At 40.7% G+C, this 24,852-nt stretch overlaps 1 long non-coding RNA gene across 6 annotated transcripts in view; it reads right to left on the bottom strand.

The window, feature by feature from the left end:
• Positions 1–24,852, bottom strand: part of LOC100739170 (band 4.1-like protein 4A) — a 269,965-nt gene that overhangs the window by 5,383 nt on the left and 239,730 nt on the right. For all 6 annotated transcript variants that reach the window (XR_014838559.1, XR_002342067.2, XR_014838558.1 and 3 more), the window contains 4 exons: positions 22,264–22,383; positions 4,234–4,281; positions 3,567–3,635; positions 1,422–1,532 (listed from right to left, as the gene is read on the bottom strand). This is a non-coding gene — a long non-coding RNA (band 4.1-like protein 4A). The remainder of the gene's footprint in view (positions 1–1,421; positions 1,533–3,566; positions 3,636–4,233; positions 4,282–22,263; positions 22,384–24,852) is intronic.

Raw genomic sequence — 24,852 nt, 5'->3', positions numbered from 1 at the left:
CCTTTTTTATAAACCTATGGAGCTATAGACAGCAATGCTCTACATTCCAAGCAAAACAAAAAATGACAACAAAAAAACCCTGGCCTATCTCTCTCTCTCCATTGGGCTAACCTATCTCCCAATTTATAAATGCTTATTAAAGTTTTAAGCCTTGGAGTTCCCGTCATGGCACAGTGGTTAACGAATCCGACTAGGAACCATAAGGTTGTGGGTTCGATCCCTGGCCTTGCTCAGTGGGTTAAGGATCCGGCGTTGCCGTGAGCTGTGGTGTAGGTCGCAGACGTGGCTCAGATCCCGCATTGCTGTGGCTCTGGCAAAGGCCAGCGGCTACAGCTCTGATCAGACCCCTAGCCTGGGAACCTCCATATGCCAAGAGAGCGGCCCGAGAAATGGCAAAAAACCCTAAATAAATAAATAAAGTTTTAAGCCTTAATTCAGACTTTAAAGACACATAAATAACATAAATTTCCATGATTGTAGTCTTTTTACAAATGTATGCATGATTATTTTTTAACATATTCATTTAAAATACAGCACCTGGAATTCCCTTCATGGCTCAGCAGTTAACGAACCCGACTAGGATCCATGAGGACACGAGTTCGATCCCTGGCCTCGCTCAGCGGGTTAAGGATCCAGCACTGCTGTGAGCTCTGGTGTAAGTCACAAATGCAGCTCAGACCCCACATTGCTATGGCTGTGGTGTAGGCTGGTGGCTACGGCTCCAATTCAACCCCTAGCCTGGGAACTTCCATATGCCAGATGCAGTCATTAAAAAAAAAAAAAAATCAATAAAATAAAATATAGCATCTATTGGGAGTTCCCTGGTGGTCTAGTGGATAGGATTCATGCTTTCACTCCTGCAGCGTGGGTCCACTCCCTGGTCTGGGAACTGAAATCCCACATCAAGCCTCTACACGCTATGCCCAAAAAATAAAAACAAAAAGTAAAAAATAAATACAGTACCTATTGTGTCAAAAGAGATACGGTCACTTTCCTCAAAAGAAAAACTAAATAACACAAACTGCTATATGTCAATATTTGCTGTAGTAAAAGAAAAGACAAAATGCCATCAGATCAAAAAGAAATTCTTATACCAACTTCTCTCAAATATGGATACATTTAGTATTGAAAATAGAATAGCTAGTGTATTTTTTTCTTCCTTCTAAAAGCTTCAGTGCGAAGCTTGGGAGGGCCATAATTGAGCCTAAGTGTTGTCTAGGTCTGTGCCATTCAATATGGTAGCCACTAGCCACACATGGCTGCTTAATTGAAATTGGTTAAAATATTTTTAGTTTCTAGGCCACTCTAGCCACAGTTCAAATAATCCACAGCCATATGGAACATTCCCATCATTGCAGAAAGTCTACTATACCATACACTGTTCTGGAGCCAGAATGATGGATTCAGGCTTGCCTACTTACTTCACTTCCGAGAGAACAGATCGCTCTCCATCTGAACACTGGGACCTGCGATACTGGCGGTAACTTCGAGGTGAATGAGAATGCCTGATGCGGATGGGGTCACCTTGAGTCCTGAACAGCAACGAAACACCACAGAGACAAACACACCCAAACTCAGAAGAGGATAAGTTAGAGTTTTTCCTTCTTGTTGAAACTACAAAGGAATGATAACTGAGAGTTGTAAAAAGAACTGGACCCCTCTAAGCTTGGAAAGCCTACGTGGCTTAAATTTTATAAGGCAACAAAAGAAAACTGCCTCCATCACACATCAAAATAAAACTTTATAATACAGTTGACCCCTAACAATGCCAGGCTAGGGGTACCAACCCTGAGCAAAGCTGAAAATCCCCATAAAGCTTTACAGTCCACTCTTCACGGATTCAACCAACCAGGATTTATAATACCACTGTATTTACTTAGCAAAAAAAATCCTAGTGTATGTGGACTCACAAAGCTCAAACCCATGTTGTTCAAGAGTCAAATATATTTGTATATACTTTTTAAACATAAAATTGTAATGAAATAGTCCATGAAGTTGAATTCTCTCCAGTAGTATGAAAGAAGAAAAAAACTACAGTGCAGAAAAAAAAGTGACATTCCTACCACAAAATGTTAGTCATTGCCCTAGCCACTAACCAGCGTGTTATTAAGAATTCAATCTCTGGGAGTTCCCATCGTGGCTCCTCAGAAATGAACCTGACCAGCATCCATGAAGACACAGGTTCAATCCCTGGCCTTGCTCAGTGGGTTATAGATCTGGTGCTGCTGTGAACTGTGGTGTAGGTCGCAGACGCAGCTGGGATCCTGTATTGTTGTGGCTGTGGTGTAGGCCAGTGGCTACAGTTCCAATTTGACCCCTAGTCTGAGGACCTCCATATCCTGTGGGTGGGGCCCTAAGAAGACAAAAAAAAAAAATTAAAAAAAAAATTCAATCTTTGGTGTAAAGAGGAGGGGTGTGGGGAGGTGTATACCAACCAGCAACCTGACAGCACTGGGAAGAAAGCATGGGTTAAGGAAGGGGGAAAAAAAAAACAATGAAGTAGGCCCCCACTTCTCTTAACTCATTATGGCAGGGCAGACAACAGAGTTAACAGGTCATCTTCTGGTGCATCCTACACCAAGTGGAGGCTAGAGAATCCTATTATGCCTTCACGAAGCACACTCAATGTGCTAGTTCCATTACAAGAATTGGATTGGGTTCCTATGACAGGGTTTTGGGGCCAACATAATTCTTTTGGTGTTAAAATAATGAATAAAAAGCAACTATTTTAGGAGTTTCCATCCTGGCGCAGCAGAAACGAATCCAACTAAGAACCATGAGGTTGTGGGTTCAATCCCTGGCCTTGCCCAGTGGGTTAAGGATCCGGCATTGCCATGAGCTGTGGTGTAGCTTGCAGAAGAGGCTTGGATCCTGCGTTGCTGTGGCTGTGGCGTAAGCCAGCAGCTGTAACTCTGATTAGACCCCTAGCCTGGGAACCTCCATATGTCATGGGTGCTGCCCTAAAAGGACAAAATACAAAAAAAAAAAAAAAAAAAACAGCAACTCTTGGAGTTCCCGTTGTGGCGCAGTGGTTAACGAATCCAACTAGGAACCATGAGGTTGCGGGTTCGGTCCCTGCCCTTGCTCAGTGGGTTAACGATCCGGCGTTGCCGTGAGCTGTGGTGTAGGTTGCAGACGCGGCTCGGATCCCGCGTTGCTGTGGCTCTGGTGTAGGCCGGTGGCTACAGCTCCGATTGGACCCCTAGCCTGGGAACCTCCTCCATATGCCGCGGGAGCGGCCCAAGAAATAGCAAAAAAAAAAAAAAAAAAAAAAGCAACTCTTTCACCAATCAATACCTCAAAAAATGATTTTATGTTTTAAAACTGATATGAATCATCAAAATCCCCATTGTACCTACCACCTAGTAATAGGCAGTTAATAGGAAAGGCAATGATTACAGTACAGAATGAGAATAATTAGCTTTAATACAATCTTTTCTACTTCCTCTATAGTTAAATTCTAGGTAAAATGGAAAAACAAAGCACTACATGAAGCACCACTAAATACAAATGGGTCGCTCATAAATATTAGCAAAACTATTGAAAAAATGTTTTCAAAGACATACTCTATTTTAGTGTATGGAATCTCTTTTAATTGTTCTTCTGACAATCCAGATGGATCCACAAGTTCCTTTCTAGAAGGGAATGTGCAAGAGAATTAAAATTTCAACAATGGTATTAATACTGACATCCTTCACACCCAGTAGGTGAGTTTTCTCTTCCAAATCTTGCTGCCAAACACAGTTTTAGTAAAACTAAGAGGGACATAAGCCAGGAAGGACGATTTAAAAACCAGGACCTATTTAAGGAAAAAAGGGGAGGCAAACCTTTTCCATAGCTCTTCTACCCTCTTCCAATTTTTCTATATCCAGAATGAGGTGACTCTCCAGCCATCCCCCATTTCCCTACAAAAGATCTGCTTCTCTCCCCTGCAACAGGTGTCTTTTTTTCCCATCTAAATCTCTTCTCCTTGCTATCTATGTATACAATATTGGCCTGAGACTCATTCGCAGGTGGAGCTAAATGGCCTCAGGAACTGTCAGGGCTGCCTGCAGAGGTGTCTGTGGTAAGATACCCCCGCTGAGCGCCACGTTCCACAAAATGATGGCAGTGAGGGCCATGTGACAGGCTTCAGCCCAGGGCTGCCTCTTGGTGTCAGTGGGCTTCCTTGTAAATGCCTTCAAACCACATGAGTTTTAAAATAACAACGGAGGAGGGAAAAGCAGTACTCACTGAATATGCTTCCATAACTCTTCTTTTGCTTGGATATCAGGACTTCTCCTATAAATAGAAAAACAACACACATCTCTACAAACATGCTTCACTGAATGACCCCATTGCTAACCTTAGCAGAGCCATCATGTTAACAGTTTTTGGACTGCAAAGTTCTTATTTGCCAGCTGACACCAGACAAGGAAAGACTGGACGAGGAGAGCTAATGTGGGATGGTTAGTACAAAGATGCCAATTTCTCTCCTAGCCCACTGAAGAAAAATCTCATAAAAATCAGCCATAACCAGGGCTTCACTTAATGCAAGAGCCTAGAACTACATGGGCAAATCCAGAGACTCCCCAGTGGTGGTTTTACAATGAAGAAAGATTCAGGGCTTCTGGTTCTGGTCCTTCTAACCATTTTTAAGTAAAAGCAAAAGAATCCATCCTGATTCCATTACGATGAAAGATCCCAACAGGATCTGCAATTACCAGGTGGAAGCAGCACTGTAAGAGAAAAGAAAGTGGTGGGACAGCCACCGGGCAGACTGAGCATCAGTGACCACTGTCCTTTCTTGTAACACCTGAGGCCGTGTTCCAGGCCAAGGTCTGAGCTCACAAATGCGGCCACCTCCGCACGTCCTTGTCCATCCTACCTGTAGACCCCACAAATACTACTTGAAGAGAAACTGCACCACTACTCCTAACTTCCTAGAACGAGAAATTCAGAGCCAGCACTCAGGCGTTCACACTCCCAATAATAGCAATGATCTATTATCACAGCAATTGTTGCCACAGAAGTTTTTTTTTTCTAGTGAGAAAATGATAAGCTTTCATAAGTCCTTTCAAGGAAACCATGGCCTAATAAAGGCCCAAACCCTAACAATTAAAAGGCCTGGAGCTAAATAAAGCCACCTGTATACTCTGTCCTATGGAATTTTACATTCATAACCTGTATCAGCATTTCTGGGCTCAATATCACTTTCAGCATATGAAATTATGACTGCTTTCCTTTTTCTCAGTTAATAAGGCATCACTGAGGCATTCTGGTTGATCAGAGCCCATAAAATACAATAAACTACTTTCTAGCAATTGAATTGACTTAAGTGGTTTTTATTCCTTTGTGGGGAAAAAAAAAATTTGTGTGTAAAGACCTTTTAATCAACTAAAATAAGTCAAAACATAGAAGATAAGGGGGAAGGGGTGAAGCCCTGGTCTCAGACAGATAAAAGATGATATTGTTGAATGCAGAGTTTGTCACAGAGAATAAAGTTGTGTGCTTTAAAAAAAATCTTAAGCGGAGTTCCCCTTGTGGCACAGAGGAAGGGATCTGACTGGTGACCACAAGGTTGCAGGTTCGATCCCTGGCCTCACTCCGTGGTTGTTAAGGATGCAGCGTTGTCCTGAGCTGTGGTGTACGTTGCAGATGTGCCTTGTATCCTGAGTTGCTATGGCTGTGGTATAGGTCAGCAGCTGTAGCTCCAACTGGACCTCTAGCCTGGGAACCTCCATATGCCACAAGTTTGGCTGTAAAAAGCAAAAAAAAAAAAAAAAAACTTGAAGAAATGCTTCTTTGGAACGATTTCCTGTATGGGATATGCCTTTCCTGAACTGGCTGGTCTGATTCACTAGACAGTCCGTTAACCCACTAAATGATACTGCCAGAGAAAATGCTAATTTTCAACAGCTCTAAGCTATTCTGTTCCAGAGAGAGATGGCTCCATTGTAATTATACACCAGCACCTGATTCTCACAGTAAGCCACCCAATTATCCAAATATCTAGGCGAGGAAGCGATTCTACAGGTCATCATTCTTATTTCAAGGAGGTACAGTGGCGGGGGTGGGGCTTTCAACCTCAGCACTACTGAAACTTGGGCTCAGATCACTGCTGGTTACTGGGGGCACTGCACGGTGATTGCGGGCACCCAGAGCCTCTACCCCTAGAGGCCAGTAAGACCTTCCCAGTGTGACAACCAAAAAAATGTCTCCAGACACTGCCAAAAATCCTGGGGGTCAGGGGTGGGGTTGCTCCATATTAAGAAACAGCTGGTCAAAGGTATGATCTGGAGGTAAGAACAGCTAGGGTTTGCTAAAGGAACTCAGATGCCAAGTTATTGCAAAGACCCATTATGTAGATGTTGAAATAATGCTGAAAAGAATGACATGGAGGCAGGAACCACATCTTCAAAGAATGAAGGAAGTGGTATAATTTGATGGCAGGACACTCAAAGCTAAGCGCTTTGAGGGAGGATGGGAAGAGAATAAGAAAAGGCAGTGAGGGGTGGGAGGGTGTGTCCCCCGCTCCTCACACATCAGGCCTAGAAGACAGTGAATATGAACAACATACAAAAAAATGATAACAGATACTTGAGTGCTGGAATTGAAGGTATTTTATTTTCTTATATATACTTTCCTATCTTGTCTGATTTTTTTTTTAAGCCAAGAGAATCTCTTACCTTAATTATCACAGAAGAAAAAAACCATAAAGGTATTTTCATGTTTCAAAAAATTACTATTGCAGCACTTCCACAGGAAATGCCTTTCATTCCCATCTCAGAAGAATTAGATGTTATCTTAACTCAAAAAGAGTATCCTTCCAGCTATAAATATTGGTCCTAAAAGATTCAGGAATTCAGTCTCTGTTTAAATTCTATAACACCCATAATAGTCATATGTTCAACTCAACTGAGTTCTGAAATGCCAGCAGCTTCAAGGCAGAGAAAAGCTCCAAAGCTTAAAAAAAAAATGCTAATTCCCTCCAACTGCTAGACCACCTGTGATTTAACAAATGTAAACACAGGCTACATGCTAATGAGAAATGCATTATTTTTATGCTTACATCTGCACACATTTCATCAATAATTTAGGATGATTTCATGATGCAAAGCTCAACATTTGTGGCTTCAGAAAGCTGTGGAATTTTAACAGCCATTTTTCTTAATTAAAAGGCCCTTAATTATGCAGATGTTTTACGTGCCCTCTCCAAATAAGCTCCTAAGGAAACAGAACCATGAGTTTTCCCATGGCTAGAATGCATATAAAACATATACAATGGAGTCGAGTATTAGTCCATTGTTTTTCAAAAGCACCCTTCATTCACACCTTTTATCAATAACTCAATTGAAATTGCTATTCACTTTTCAGAGAAACGTATCTAATGAGACATCATTTAGAAATAATTTTCCTTTTTTCCAAACCCCAAAATAAGACTTCAGGAATCTATAGCATTAAAACCTCATCTTTGCATACAGTTTTCTCTATACCCCCAAATATTCCAATTATACTACCTAGAAAATATTACACTATAGTATTATAGTGTAGTATATGCTTTGTTCTATATACTATACTGAAAATAAAATAAATATGACAGCATTTGACTGATTATTTTTGTGACCATATACGGACCACTGCCTTAGAAGGACATTTAGAGTTGAAAATGTGTTGCTAAGAAAACTAAGCTTAAAAAACAGCTCTTTGTTTAAAGAATTCAGGGAGTTCCCTTTGTGGCACAGCAGAGGTGAGTCCAACTAGGAACCATGCATGAGGTTGCGGGTTCGACCCCTGGCCTTGCTCTGTGGGTTGGGGATCCGACGTTGCTGTGGCTCTGGTGTAGGCCAGCAGCAACAACTCCAATTGGACCCCTAGCCTGGGAACTCCCATAGGCTGCATGTGCGGCCCTTAAAAAAAAAAAAAAATTCGAAGTACTTAACATACATATCTCTGGTAATTCCTCACCATATTCCTGGATGGTCAGAATAAATATGAATGGGAGATTTTTTTTTTTTCCTTTTTGTCTTCTTACGCCCCCAGGCTAGGGAGGGGTCTAATAGGAGCTGTTGCTGCCTGCCTATGCCAGAGCCGCAGCAATGCCAGGTCCCAGCTACCTCTGCGACCTACACCACAGTTCATGGCAACGCAGGATTCTTAACCCACTAAGAGAGGGCAGAGATAGAAACTGCAACCTCATGGTTCCTAGTTGGATTCGTTTCCACTGCGAAAAGACAGGAACTTCTGAATAGATGTCTTCTTTTCCCTTTCCCTCTCTCAGAATTAAAGAAAGAAGCCGCAGAGGCCAGAAACCTAGTTGCTAAAGATCACTCAGGAGTGACTCCCAGGGGCTTCATGTTAAATCTTCATCTAAAACACCAGACTTCTGTTTTCTATTTCAGTGGGAACATCATTTCACTCTGATACCCTCATCTTCCACATTATCAGTATTTTTCTATACAAGTAGTAAGACATTACTGCCACCAGAGGGCGCCTGAGCCTTCTCACACACACAAGTTGAACCTTTGCGAACCATTGTTCGACCTTCAATGCCTCTTCCAAGTATCTCCCAATGAGCACAAGTTTACTCACACAGAAAAGAAGTCTCATCTAAGTTTTCTAATGACAAATAAACACAAATGGCAATGCACCTGAAGGATATACTAGATAGAACTATATTTCTTACATTTTACTACATAATATCCAATCATATCTCAGTTTCATGTGTTTTAGGAGAGAAGGGTTTTGTATTTTATATTACTATATGCCTCTGGTATTGAATAATGAATGCAATTTTCTAGCTTTCCACTGGAGATTTAAAAAACAATGCATGAATCATACATTTTATGTATCATAACATATTAAATCCTCAGTGGATACCTCTACACGGGCAATTTAGAGAGACTGCAGCAGGAATTCAAGAATTTGGGAGGGGTGTTCCCACTGTGGCACAGCAGAAATGAACCAGACTAGTATCTGTAAAGATAGGGTTCAATCCCTGGCCTCACTCAGTGGGCTGGGGATCCTGCGTTGAGCTGTGATCTGTGGTGTAGGTCGCAGCCGAAGCTCTGATCTTTCATTGCTGTGGCTGTGGTGTAGGCTGGCAGCTGTAGCTCCAATTTGACCCCTATCCTGGGAACTTCCATATGCCGCAGGAGGGGCCCTAAAAAGCAAAAAAGAAAGAGAAAAAAGAATATGGGAGAGAGAAGCAGTTTACTATATATCTGAAATGCTACATATACTTACAAATACATCTGAAGAACAATTTTATTTTTTATTTTTATTTTTTATTTTTTTTGTCTTTTTGCCATTTCTTGGGCTGCTCCTGCGGCATATGGAGGTTCCCAGGCTAGGGGTCCAATCGGAGCTGTAGCCTCCGGCCTACGCCAGAGCCACAGCAACGAGGGATCCAAGCCGCGTCTGCAACCTACACCACAGCTCAGGGCAACGCCGGATCGTTAACCCACTGAGCAAGGGCAGGGACCGAACCCGCAACCTCATGGTTCCTAGTCGGATTCGTTAACCACTGCGCCACGACGGGAACTCCCTGAAGAACAATTTTAATTACTTTCTTCAGGAGCTGCTTCTAACCATGTTTCCACCTTACAGGAAAGAAAAAGCTGCAGTGGTTCTTAGTGATTCTTATATTCTTTTTTTTTTTTTTTTTTTTTTGGTCTTTTGTCTTTTTTTAGGGCCATGCCCACGGCATATGGAAGTTCCAAGGCCAAGGGTCCAACTGGAGCTGCAGCCGCCAACCTACACCACAGCCACAGCAACTTGGGATCAGAGCCACACCTTCGACCTACACCACAGCTCACGGCAACACCAGATCCTTAACCCACTAAGTAAGGCCAGGGATTGAACCTGAGTCCCCATGGATGCTAATCGGGTTTGTTAACCACTGAGCCATGATGGGAACACCCATATTCTCATTTTTATGTGACTTGGTCCACCCTACTCTCTTCACTTCTCAGCTCCTCCTCATTTCAAGGGGAAAAAAAATCAACTATCTTGTTGACAGGGATTAAGTGAGACCCACAGAACAAATTATAGCAACTCCAAGTGCAAGTGTTTATGCTGTCACTTGACACATATGCTCTGACTTAATGTTCAGCAAAATCTCATGAGAATGGTATTACGATGCTAGAAGTTCATGGAGTTTAAGTAATAAGCTAACATTCAGAGGCCTAGCATGCAGCAGAGATCTGGTCTTACAGCATCCAGAAGGTATTTTCTTCCAACAAACCTCAGGCTTTTAACGTCACAGCTCAAATAAAAGACAGAGCCCAGTTTGTCCTAAATAAAGCAATCCATTATCTTGCAGAGTTGTAACACTTTCATCCAGCTGCCTACTTAATATTTCCACTTGGTTTTTCCAGCCTAATGCAACAAAAATCTTGACATTCCCCACATAACCCCAGACCATCTCACTCCATCTCATGGATGGAGCGGGTAAAAAGGCATGGCTTTAAAAAGTTAAAATTCAACTCTGCTACCTCCCCACTTCAACTCTGTTGGTTCTCCTCCCTAAATGTTTATTTCCACCACCAGCACCTTTTCTGAGCTAAAAACCACCGCCCACTTGATCCACGGCAAAACATTTTTAGTTGCTCTTCCAGCTTCCTTTCTGTTCTCAATCTGCCTTTTACTCAGCAGCCAGAGCAACCTCTGAATGAACCAGCCTTCAAATAGTTTTTTGTGTTAACCACACTTTGGACATACATATAATCAGTCAATTTCAGTTACAAAGTCACCCCCCCAAACATTTTATGGTTTGCTTTGAATCCAAAGTCCAGGAGTTCCCTTGGTGGCTTAGCAGTTAGTGAACCTGACTAGTATCCATGAGGATGTGGGTTCAATCCCTGGCCTTGCTCAGTGGGTTAAGGATCCGGTGGTGCCATGAGCTGTAGTGTAGGTCACAGATGTGGCTTGGATCTGGTGTTGTTGTGGCTCTGGAGTAGGCCGGCAGCTGCAGCTCCGATTCGATCCCTAGCCTGGGAACTTCCATGTTCCGTCAGTCAGGCCCTTAAAAAAAAAAAAAAGAAAGAAAGAAAGAATGAATCCAAATTCCAGAAAGGCACACATCAAACTCTTAATGAGTTTCTCTTACCCAGCTGCAGGGTTCAGAGATATCCCTCTCTCTGATCTTTTTATCATATGGGCAAGATTAAAGTTTAAATAAGACTTTAAATTCAAAATCCCATTAGGTTATTTTCTTTTTTCATTTCATTTTTATTTTACAGTTGATTTACAATGTCATGTTTTCTTCAGGTGTGCACCAAGGTGGTTCAGTTATACATTTACATACCTCCGTTTTTTGAGATTATTTTCCCATACAAGTTATTACAGAATATTGAGTACAGTTCTCTGTGCTATACAGCAGGTCCTTGCTGGTTACCTGATTTATATACAGTAGTGTGTATATGTTAATCCCAACCTCCCCATTAGGTTCTTTTCTAGTATCGGCTGACCTGATGGAAGCAATACCCAATTCAAAGATAATTATCTACTTCCAAAGAACATTTCTTTCTTTTTTTTTTTTTTTTTGTCTTCTTGTCTTTTCTAGGATCACACCCAGCATATGCAGGTTCCCAGGCTAGGGGCAAGTCGGAGCTATAGCCACTGGCCTATGCCAGAGCCACAGCAACACAGGATCCGAGCCGTGCCTACAACCTACACCACAGCTCACGGCAACACCGGATCCTTAACCCACTAAGCGAGGCCAGGGATCGAACCTGAAACCTCACGGTTGCTAGTCGGGTGTGTTAACCATTGAGCCACTACGGGAACTCCCAAAGGATATTTCTGAATTCCTGCTTAAGATCCAATGGAGTAACTGGTATCAGTCAAATCCTCCCTCCCAGCCTCATAAATTATAAAACAAAATATACAAAGAACAGTTTTTCAGACATTGGGGCAACAGATACCATAAGTCTGTGATCTTTGAGGCAAGGGAAACACAAGGTGCTCTAGTTTTCCATCTGGGGGCACTCTGCCAATGTTGCATGAGGAGGTGAAACTCGAGAAGCAATAGATTCACAGGGTTGCGGAGCTGGAGATAGAATTTGAGGCCATTGATAATGCTGAACTTTACAGCACAGAATAAAATGAAAAGGGGGACGGACTCCAGGAGTGTGCACTGGGTTTCCCTTAAGAGGCTGGCTGAGAACATGCACTACATGTATTCTATACATAAGCTGGGTGAGACCCTGAGGGCTCACGGAAAGCAGCCACTGCAAGGCTGAGAGCTGAACAGAGCTTCGGAGGTGAAGGGTAGAAGACGAGCTCCTGTAGCAGTCACCGTGGAGAGGCCCTGCGGAGCACTCTGCCTTCAGCTAAGACTCCAGAAAGGCCAGGCTTTGGGAATAAGGACCAAGCTCAAAGTAAAGAAAATATCCTGAGCTAAGGACGAAGTCTAAAAAGCCCTACCCGATCAAAGTGTAAATCCAAGCATAAAAAATAAGATCAAGAGGACCCAACAGTCATTCACCTGCCTACCTGAACTGAGCAAAACCTGATACTCTTCTTCAAAGGAAGACAACATAATCTAGACGTCCTACAACCCACTGATTAAAATTTCCAGTACACAGGAGTTCCCGTCGTGGCACAGCAGAAACGAATCCAACTAGGTTCGATCCCTGGCCTCACTCAGTGGGCTAAAGATCCAGCATTGCTATGAGCTGTGGTGTAGGTCGCAGATGCAGCTCAGATCTGGCATTGCTGTGGCTCTAGTGAAGGCCAGCAGCTGTAGCTCCGATTCAACCCCTACTCTGGGAACCTCCATATACTGTGGGTGAGGCCCTAAAAAGCATATAAATAAATAAATTAATTAATTAATTAATTTAATTTCCAGCATATAAATAAGAGTAAAAATAAAGACATTTTCGGAGTTCCCGTCCTGGCACAGCAGAAACAAATCCGACTAGGAACCATGAGGTTGTGGGTTCGATCCCTGGCCTCGCTCAGTGGATTAAGGATCCAGTTGTTGCTGTGAGCTGTGGTATAGGTCACAGATGCAGCTCGGATCTGGCATTGCTGTGGCTGTGGTGCAGGCCAACAGCTGTAGCTCTGATTGGACCCCTAGCCTGGGAAGCTCCATATGCCACAGGTGTGGCCCTAAAAAGACGACAAAATGAAAACAAAAAAATTAAAAACTAAAAATTAAAATTAAAATAAAAAAGACATTTTCATATAAAATAAAACTGAATTTTTCAACCACAGACCTGTACTACAAAAAAATGCTTGAGGAAGAAAAATGGAGTATCAGATCTACAGGAAGAGAGCACACAGGTATGAGGAAATATGTGGGTAACTGTATTCATTTTCTATTGCTGCTATAACAAATTACCATAAATTTAGTGGCTTCCAACAACTCAGATTTATTATCTTACAATTCTGTACAGAAGAAATCCAACACAGATTTTATTAGACTGAAATCAAGGTGTTGACAGAGCTGAACTCCTTCCAGGAGGCTCTAGGAGAAAATCCATTTCCTTGCCTCTTCCAGTTTTCAGAGCTGCCCCACTTTCCTTTGCCCCTTCCCTCATCTTCAAATCCAGCAACAGCAGGTTGAGCTGTTCCAAAACTGAGTCACTCTGACTTCTTCTTCTGTTCCCTTTTCCACTTTTAAGAACACTGATGGTTACTTTGGGCTCTCTTGGATAATTCAGGATAATCTCCTTGGTAAAAAGTCAACTGATTAGCAATCCTAATTCCATCTAAAACCTTATTTCCCCTTTGGAATCTAATGTAAAATATTTACGAGTTATGGAGATTAAGATGTAGACGTATCCAGGGGGCTATTTTCTGCCAACCACATTAACTATAAAACTTTGTTCCTCTTTTCTTGATTTCTTTTAAAAACAAGGTACTGTTTTAGCAAAGATGGTAACATTATAACGTGGGGCTAAAAACATGCAAAAATAAGATATACAATAGGAGTTCCCATTGTGGCGCAGGGGAAATGAATCTGATAGCATCCATGAAGGATGTGGGTTCGATCCCTAACCTCACTCAATGGGTTAGGGATCTGGCATTGCTATGAGTTGTGGTGTAGATCGCAGATGTGGCTGGGATCTCGCATTGCTGTGGCTGTGATATAGGCTAACAGCTGTAGTTCTGATTTGACCCTTAGCCTGGGAACTTCCATATGCTGCAGGTGAGGTCCTAAAAGGCAAAATAAATAAATAAATAAAATATATGACAATAGCACAAAGGACAAAGAAGGGATAAGTGGAACTTTATTTTTTCAAAATTTCTAAATTTTAATAAAATTTTACATTAATTTGAACAGATTGTGATAAATTAAGGAACCATATGGTAAGTCATTAAAAAATGATAAATAAAATTAATAAAAAGAAGTATAGGTAAGAGATCAAGATAAAAAGTAAAATGGAATACTAAAAAATATTCCATTAACACAAAATACAATAGGAAAGGAGGAACAAAGCTACAAAAAATAGACGCAATAAATAAGAGCAATACGGCAGCCCGAAATCCCCAATTATAATAACAGCATTTACTTTAAGTATCCTAAACATTCAATTTAGAAGTTAAGGATGGTCAGATTGCATCAAAAAAAAAAAAGACCAAATATTACTGTGTATAAGAGATGGGCTTTAAACATAAAGACATACTTAGGCCTAAAGTAAAAATGTTAATACAACCATGCAAATAGTGAGCATGAAAAAAGCACACACACAAACACACACACGAGGGTGTGGGTGTAATGGACATAGAGGAAGGAATATTACCAGAATAAAGAGGATATTTCATAATGATAAAAAGGTCAATTTATCAAGGAGAAAAACAACAAAAAATTTCATAAGATGTGTACCAAATAACAGAGTTTCAAGTTATTTTACTTGAAGCACTTGAAGCAAAAACTGACAGAACTAAAAGGTCAAACAGACAAATCCACAATCATTATTGGAAATTTTAACAACCCTCTCTCAATGACTGACTGAAAAGCAGACAAAGAAATCAATAAAGACAATGACCATTTGAACAACCCTGTCATTAACTAGATCTACTTGACTTTTATAACGTACATCCAACGACTGAGAATGATTCAAGTCCACCAGATCATTCATCATTAAAGACTATGTGCTAGCTGTTAAGGCAGATCTCAATAAATTTCAAATGACTGAAATCCTAGGTTTTTTTTTAAACCAAAACATAATTAAATTAGAAATTAATACTAATTAGATATGTAGAAAATCCCTACATATTTGGGAATTAAATAACAACACTACTAAAAAAATTTCAAGGTTTTTTTTTTCAGTAATGTGAAATTTCAGGTGAAATTAGCAATTTTGAACTACATGATAGTGAAAACAATACATCAAAATAAATGAAATGTAGTTAAAGCAGGCTTAGTGGGTGATTTATAACTTTATACTTAGATTAAAAAAGAAAAAAGATTTAAAATCAGTGTCACCTTAAGATTTTAAAAAGAGCAAAAAAAGATGAAATAAATACAAGGAAGTAGTAAAGAGCAGAAATCAATGAAACAGGTAACATAAAAAAAAATCAATATAATTCAAAGCCAATGCTCTGAAAAACCAGATTAAAGAGAAAGTGAAGAGAAAATACAATTTATCAAAATCGAGACTGAAAGAGGTATCCACAACAGACCGGCAAAAAATACTAAACAATTATCATAAACAAATTATTTGATAAAAGATTTGACAACTTAGATAAAATGAACACATTCTTTAAAAAACACATACTACCAGAGTTCCCATCGTGGCTCAGTGGTTAGCAAATCCGACTAGGAACCATGAGGTTGGGGTTCAATCCCTGGCCTTGCTCAGTGGGTTAAGGATCCGGCATTGCCGTGAGCTGTGGTGTAGGTCCCAGACAAAGCTCGAATCTGGCGTTGCTGTGGCTCTGGCGTAGGCCAGCAGCTATAGTTCCTATTAGGCCCCTAGCCTTCGACCTCCATATGCTGAGGGTGTGGCCCTAAAGAAGGACAAAAGACAAAAACAAAAAACCACAAACTTCCTACAAAGAAAATCCCCAGCAGCATTGGCTCCTGGGTAAATTATATCAAACATTTAAGGAAGGAATACTGCTAATTTTACATTAACTCTCCAAAAATAGAGAAGGCAAGCTTCCCAAATTATTTAAAATGACCAGAGTGAGCTTGCTATCAAAAAACCTGACAAAAATACTATAAGAAAATTATAAACTGGAATTTCTCATGAACAAAGGGAAAAAAAACTTAACAAATAATATCTAATGGAATCCAGCAATAATTAGAAAGGATAATATATCAGGATTGCAAGGGCCTTATCCCAAGGATACAAGGATATAACATTCAAACTGGAATCAATGCAATTCCTCCACTGACAGAATAAAGACTAAAACCCATGTACGATCATCTCAGATGCAGAAAAAACTAAAACAAAATTCAAAACTCTTTCATGATTTAAAAAGGAAACCTCTTAAACAAGGAATAGAAGTCTTCCTCAATTGTACAACTAGCATCATACTTAATATGACACAGTGAATGCTTTCTCTTTAAGAAAGAGAACAAGCCAAGGATGTCTGCACTTTTTTAACAATTCCACTCACCACTGTAATTCATCACTATCCTGGAAAATCTAGCCAGCACATATAAGAGAGAAATAGAAATAAAAGGCAAAAAGATTAGGAATAAAAGAAAGCTGTTCCTTTTCACAGACAAAATGACTGTAATGGTAGAAAATCCTAAGAAATTAAAAAAAAAAAAAAAGCATCTAAAACTAGTAAGTCAATTTAACAAAGTTGTAGGGTGGCAAGGTAAAATATCACTATTTAAAAAATGGGGGTTTCGGAGTTCCTGTCGTGGTGCAGTGGAAACGAATCCATCTAGCAACCATGAGGTTGTGGGTTTGATCCCTGGCCTTGCTCAGTGGGTTAAGGATCTGGCACTGTCATGAGCTCTGATGTAGGACACAGACCTGGCTTGGATCTGGCGTTGCTGTGGCTGTGGTGTAGGACAGCAGCTGTAGCTCCGATTAAACCCCTAGCCTGGGAACCTCCATATGCCATGGGTGTGGCCCTAAAAAGCCAAAAAAAAGGGGGGGGGGCATTTCTATATACTTACAAATAATTTGAAAATAATATTTCACAATGTGCCATTCAATAGCATTAAAATATTACATATTTAGAATTAAATTTAACAAAATAAGTGTAATAATTGTACTGGAAACCTAGAAATATTACTAAAGGAAATTAAAGACACATATATGGATAAGATATTAATTTTCTCAAAATTGCTCTATAGATTCAACATAATGCTTAATATAAAGCCTATAGTCTTTTTTTGTGGGGGGGGGATGTAGCAAAAACTAAAAGGCTGATTCAAAAATTTACAGAGAACTGCAAAGGACCTAAAATAGCTAAAATAACCTTGACAAACAACAAGGACAAAGTTGGAAAATTTACACTTCATGATTCAAGTCTTACTGTAAAGCTAAAGCAACCAAGACAACATGGTAGATTAGGAACAGAAAAACAAATCAATGAAACAAAATTGGCCCATATATATATATAGCATATTGATTTATAACAAAAGCCCCAAGGCATTCAATGAAGACAGTCTTTTGAACAAATGGGACTGGAAAACCACCTGGGGAAAAAACCTCCCAACATCTACCTCTATCTCATGTACTGAATGGATCACAGACCTAAATATAAAAGCAAAGTCAGAGTTCCCGTCGTGGCACAGTGGTTAACGAATTGGACTAGGAACCATGAGGTTGCAGGTTCGATCCCTGCCCTTGCTCAGTGGGTTAACAATCTGGCGTTGCTGTGAGCTGTGGTGTAGGTTGCAGATGCGGCTTGGATCCCGAGTTGCTGTGGCCCTGGTGTAGGCCAGTGGCTGCAGCCCCAATTAGACCCCTAGCCTGGGAACCTCCATATGCCACAGGAGCAGCCCAAGAAATGGCAAAAAGACAAAAAAAAAAAAAAAAAAGGCAAAGACTATACCGTTGCTAGAAGATATGAGAATATCTTTGTGACCTTGGGGTAGGCAAATATTCCTTAAGATGCAAAAAAGCCTTAACAGAGAAAAAATAATACCGTAGTCTTCATCAAAATTTAAAATGGCTGCTCACCAAAAACAATGTTAAGGAAAAACCAAACCACAGCCAAGAAGAAAGTATTCATAATAACATAATAAACATATCTGAAAAAGAACTTATATCCAGAACACAAATAGGAGTTCCTGTCAAGCTGCAGTGGAAACAAATTTGACTAGGAACCATGAGGTTGCCAGTTTGATCCCTGGCCTCACTCAGTGGGTTAAGGATCTGGCATTGCCCAGAGCTGTGGTGTAGGTCACAGAGGCAGCTCGGATCCCATGTTGCTGTGGCTCTGGCGTAGGTCTGCAGCTACAGTTCTGATGAGACCCCCAGCCTGGGAACCTCCACATGCTGTGGGTGTGGCCCTGAAAAAAAAGCAAAAAATAAAAAAAGTACTCCATAAATAAATGACAGACAATGTACAATGGGCCAAACTTGAACACTTTATATATATATACACACATATATATATATACACACATATATATATATACACACACATATATATACACACATATAAAGTGTTCAAGTTTGGCCCATATATATATATATATATATATATATTTTTTTTTTTTTTTTGTCTTTTTGCCTTTTCTAGGGCTGCTCCCACAGTATATGGAGGTTCCCAGGCTAGGGGTCTAATCGGAGCTGTAGCTGCAGGCCTTACGCTAGAGCCACAGCAATGCGGGATCCAAGCCATGTCTGAAACCTATACCACAGCTCATGGCAACCCTGGATCATTAACCCACAGAGCGAGGCCAGGGATCAAACCTGCACCTCATGGTTCCTAGTCAGATTCATTAACTACTGAGCCATGACGGGAACTCCTAAACTTGAACACTTTAAAAAAAAATTTTTTTTTTTTTAATTTTTTGCCTGCGCCTACGGCATGCAGAAATTCCCAGGCCAGGGATTGAACCTGCACCCCAGCAGTGACCCATGCCACTATAGTGACAATGCTGGATCCTTAGCATGCTGAGCCGCAGGGGAACTCTGAACACTTTTTAAATGAACACATATGAATAACCAATATGCACAGGAAAATGTAGTTAACATTATTAGTCATCAAGGAAATGCTAATTAAACCACAACAGGGACCACTTCAAGCTGACTACACCAACCAAAATGAACAAGACAGACAAAACCAAAGGCAAGAATAGGGCAGAAGTGAATGTCATACATTGCTAGTGGTAGTACAAAATGATCCAACCTCTCTAGAAATCATGTTGGTAGTTTCCTAAAAAATTAAATATGGTTAGACATATCCTCTAACCTAGCAATGCCGCTCAGATATTTACCCTCAAGGCAAAAGATAATACAGTCCACAGATACACTTACATGGAATGCCTGTAGCTTTCTCACATAATAGCAAAAACTGGAAACAATCCAAACATCCATCAAGAGGAGAATGGATAAACAAACTGTGGTGTAGTCATACAATGGGCTAAAGAAGCCAGATTTTAAGAGATCATATATTGTATAATTACATTTATATGAAGTTCAGTAACAGACCAAAACTAATCTATGATGACAGAAATCAAGAGTTATTGTCTGTGGGGGATTGAGAGTGAAGAGAAGGAATATGGAGGAACTTTGTAAATGGTGCATCTTGATTGGCATGTTGGATACCCTATGTATACACTGGTCAAAATGTATACACTTCTACCCCAAGGGTGAGAGCAATTTCACTAGATGTCAATTTCACCTCAAATTACCTCAATTAAAAACCAGTCCTCAGGCTGTTAAATGAATCTCAGATCACTCAATTAAAAATGATTAAATCCGGGAGTTCCCGTTGTGGCGCAGTGGTTAACAAATCCGACTAGGAACCATGAGGTTGCAGGTTCGATCCCTGCCCTTGCTCAGTGGGTTAACGATCTGGCATTGCCGTGAGCTGTGGTGTAGGTTGCAGACATGGCTCAGATCCCTCATTGCTGTGGCTCTGGCAAAGGCCGGCGGCTACAGCTCCGATTAGACCCCTAGCCGGGGAACCTCCCTATGCCGAGGGAGCAGCCCAAGAAATGGCAAAAAGAGAAAAAAAAAAAAAGATTAAATCCATAGTCCCATCTATAATATTCGCCCAATAATATAACTGAATTATAGGACCACAGTACTCAACAACTTTGGATTATTCTAGTTACCAACTTTATCTATAAATGAATTGCCCCATTTATTTACTATTGCCTCCAGAAATGTGTTCTGACTTTTCAAATCTGTATATAGGATTTTTCCTATTTTACTCTTCCTTTTATTTAATAAATGAAATTTACCATTAGCATTTAATTGAATTTAGAGTGCTTTAAAAATAATTAGAAAAAAATGAATGTTGTCTTTAAGATCCAACATCCACCAAAACTTGTATATAACAAGTCCCTTACATAAGAAGATTCTACATGGAAAGGTAAAAGTGTAGTTGCAAAAGATTTACCTGTGACTATGCTGGGACGAAATTTTGGGGTTCTGTGCCTTTCGGTTAAACGGTCTATAATAAAGACTTGATTCTCCCAGATCTAAAACACTCTTTACTAATGGAGTTAGTGAGAGGTGGAGTTAGGAAACATTTGGAGTTCCTGTCGTGGCGCAGTGGTTAACAAATCCAACTAGGAACCATGAGGTTGCCGGTTCGATCGCTGGCCTTGCTCAGTGGGTTAAGGATCCGGCATTGCTGTGAGCTGTGGTGTAGGTCGCAGACGCGGCTCAGATCCCGAGTTGCTGTGGCCCTGGTGTAGGCCAGTGGCTGCAGCTCCGATTAGACCCCTAGCCTGGGAACCTCCATGTGCCGCAGGAGCGGCCCTAGAAAAGGCCAAAAAAAAAAAAAAAAAAAAAAAAGAAAGAAAGAAAAAGGAAACATTTGATATTTATTGATCAATTGATTCATTTTTAGGGTCACACCCAAGGCATATGGATGTGCCCAGGCTAGGGGTCAAACTGCCGGCCTATGCCACAGCCACAGCAATGCCAGATCCGAGCCATGTCTGCAACCTATACCACAGCTCATGGTAACACTGGATCCTTAACCCACTGAGCAGGGACAGGGTTCAAACCTGCATCCTCACGGATACTAGTTGAGTTTGTTACCATTGAGACACAACGGGAACTCCTGGAAACATTTTATGAATTCCTGATTTAAAATGAACAGTTTAATTCGATTCCACAACGAAAATATTATGTGGTAAATCCATATGGGTGTACGGCATTTAGGGACTACTTGCACATTTTCTACTAGGAAAGAAACAGGCATCATTCATTATAATGTACTACTACTAATAACGTACACATTTTGGGTTAACTTCTCATTAGAAAGCAAGCACCTAAGACGGAGAAGAGTTATGGGGTGGGCCTCTGGGGTCCCCTCCAGGCCGCTATTAAACTGAGCTGGCCCCCTTCCGCCCAGCTCCCTCAGACCTCCCACCTACCTTCAGAGCCTGCCTCCGCATTCCCTCCCAGGCCTCCTCCCACCGCCCTACCTGAGACACCATCCCTCCTTCCAGCAAGAGGCAACACCAGACACCTAACCACCCAGGATCATAAAGGGACAGGGAGTCAGTCCCAATTTACTTGACAAGGTATGTTCTGGGATGAGACATGGGTGTGGGAAGTCTAACCTTGACAGAGAAAAAAAAAAAATTTTTTTTTTAAGTATGAACTTTATCAATTCAAAAGAAAATTAACGTGGGGGACAGGCAACCTCAGCATCAGGGGGTAACTGTGCTCACGTGGCACTGCCTAGCAACAGAAGGAACAGGCCAATCCCAACACTGGGGGGTAATGAAACACTCACTACCTACTGCTCACAAATGGTAATTTGATGGGAAGATATTCACATCTGGTTCAATCTGGAAGAAGACTTCAGAGGATTCTGCAGACTCAAATTGAGAGAAGCAGCAGGTATTTCACCAAGAGCCAGGCTCCAGAACAAAGGAGACTATTCCTATTTATTCAGTTGAATGTATGCTTTTGCTTAAAAGCAAAACTAAACACAATTTTGAAAGCTTTGTTTTTTACATTTTGCTTTGTATGTGCTCCAACTTCTGCTGCTTTAGTTGATGAGAGTCACAAATATGAGTAGGTAAATATGACAAACAATGGGATAGTCATGGTTGAACTAAATCACTTTACAAGACCTCAAAGAAACAGCCCAATTTGCCCTAGAATCCGCATGCTACTGAAAGCTCAGTGTTTTTGAATCGAGGCATAAAAAGAAAGCACGTACGAGCGAGATCTGTGTCTGGATCGTCTGTTGTTGGGGTCAGCCTGGCTTTTTTCCTTTTGTCTCCTTAATACAGCTTCCCACTGAGGCGCTGAATCAACCATATCATTCTCCTGCCGTATTCTGAAAAGACCATTTATATCAAGTTAACATCCAGACGTGTGAGGCTTTGTTTATCAGTTCATGTTAAAGTTGCTTTTAAAAGTTATTAAAAAGTTATTAAATGAGCTATTTACAAATTAGGAAGCAATGAAAGGTTATTTATGAAGATCCAATTTTATTATAATCCTTCAAAGCTAAGAACGTATTAACCATATTAATATACCCATAAGTAGGTAAGCATGTAATAATTATACATAAACAGGTGAATATATATTGGTTATTTTCAGACTTCATCCCCAGCTTAAAATTTTCTGTAAAAAGACATGTGTCAAACAAAAACTCATTTAGAACATATTTAGGTTTGGACTAAAGAAGCAATCATGTCTGTTAAACAATCTTAAATCATGAAACGAAATCATTCTGTAAAAAAACATGCTAAGTAAAACAGCAATGAATCCCTTTACTTTGTAATGCCCTTAAAAATTCACACAAATTGTCGAAAGTTTTCATGCACAGTAAGTGCCAGGATACAATTCCCATTTATCCAAATATAAAACTGGAAATACACAAAGTTAAATATGGTGGCCTAACGCATATGGAGCTGAGCAAGCACAGAGCATTCGGATTACGGTGTTCACATGCTTAAGAAGGAATGAGGGTTGAGCATTCAGTGTGGCCAGGGGCCAGGCAGGGCATGTAAATGAGGGAAAGGGAAATGGGGGGGGGTGTTTTCAGGCACTTGTCATGTGAGATCACCCGACAGCGTTACCAAATCCTCTGAGTTTTACAAGATAATCTGCAAATCTGGATTTTTTTTTTTAATGAACTCTTCTATTTTTCAAGTAATGGCAACCCATTATGAATGTTAAGATACTGTAAGGACCTAGCAAAACCCATCCACGGAGCACACTCAGCCTGCAGAAGTCTTGGACTTCTGCTGTTTCAAGTCTTTCTAAAAAAGAGGGTGAGATATTGCTGGGGAGAGAGGAGGAACCAAGTAGTGAATACAAGCAAGTGCTTAATTAATGTGGAGATAAGGTCTGGCATGCACTGCAATGTTGCTGTGAGGCCATGAGTATTCCTCGCAAAAATCAAACACCTGTTATTTGCATCTTAACTTTGAATTTATGTAAATTCTTGAGGAAGCTGCCCCAGGGAGTTTCTTTCACACTGCCGCTCCCAGGGCGTGAGAGAGCAGCATGCAACTGCACGGTAATCATCCCAGTACTGTGACTGCATGAGCGGAACTGCTTCAAAACAAAAATGAAAAGCACAGACCAGTTTGGGGTCATTTCTCCGGCTGAAGAGAGGTCTTATGATTGCCCTGTTACAGCACTTAGTACAGACTGTGGGGTGGATTTCTGGATTTGCTTATAATGCAAATCAGTAGACAAGTGACAAATATTCATTTCACATACACTTAACCAGAGACAATGGAAAGCAAATTTGAGTTTTAAAAAGAAGTAGCTCCTGAGGAAGAAGCTATTTAAAGCTCTCTAGATTAAAAAGGAATTGTGTTCAGTAAAAAATCATCTGTAACACATTCAAGTCTTTGAACTATATATATATTCCCTCACTAAGGCTTTCATTTCAGATAGAATATAATCTGAACATTAACAGAATACAGTCACGGTATTTTTCACAAATTCAAGAACATAGTTTCCTCTCTCATGACATGTGCAGAGGAAATGAAAATTGAACATATACAGCTGTGAATCTGAATGTTAGAAAGAGCTGAAGAAAAATATGAGAAGGTATATGACTTGGGGTCATAATTATCACTCATGCTTTGAAACACGCATTCGTATTTGAAAGTGCCCTCTGTGTACACGTACACAGAGAGGTATATGTATTTTCGTAACGAGAACCTACACCTTCAAGCCATTCCGTGTATCCTGTGATAACCAGTGACCCAACAGGTCTGCTGGAGAACTGTCCTGGACCCTCCAAGGACTAAGGGATCCACCGTTAGGAAGAGACCATGAATGGGAAGATGTCAGGCTGGCAAGGAGCCACCTCCCCTCCCAGAAGAACCCACACCTTGCATCGCCCAGCGAAAGACAGAAACCCTTGGGTCCTCCCGACTCCTAAACCTACAGTCTTTTTTCTCCAAATTTAATTTAGTTTTTATTTTACATTGGCATACACCTGATTTACACTGTTGTGTTAATTTCAGGTGTACAGCAAAGTGAATCAGTCATACATACACATTATTTTTTAGATTTTACATTCATTCTTTTTTAGATTACACATTCTTTTTTTTTTCTTTTTCTTTTTTTTTTTTTTTTTTCCTTTTTAGGGCTGCACCTGCAGCATATGGAGGTTCCCAGGCTAGGGGTCGAATCAGAGCTACAGCTGCTGGCCTAGGTCTCAGCCACAGCAACACCAAATCCGAGCCATGCCTGCGACCTACACCACAACTCGTGGCAATGCCAGATCCTTATCCCAATGAGCGAGGCCAGGGATCAACCCTGCAACCTCATGGTTCCT

This window comes from Sus scrofa, chromosome 2 (assembly GCF_054392235.1).
Source record: "Sus scrofa isolate SSC_HxYL_T2T_F1_AM1 chromosome 2, Sscrofa_HxYL_maternal_Yorkshire_Landrace_v2.0, whole genome shotgun sequence".
In the NCBI taxonomy this organism is placed as follows: Eukaryota; Metazoa; Chordata; class Mammalia; order Artiodactyla; family Suidae; genus Sus; species Sus scrofa.
Note: the sequence above shows the minus strand (reverse complement) of the source record. Positions and strands in the feature narration are given on the sequence as shown.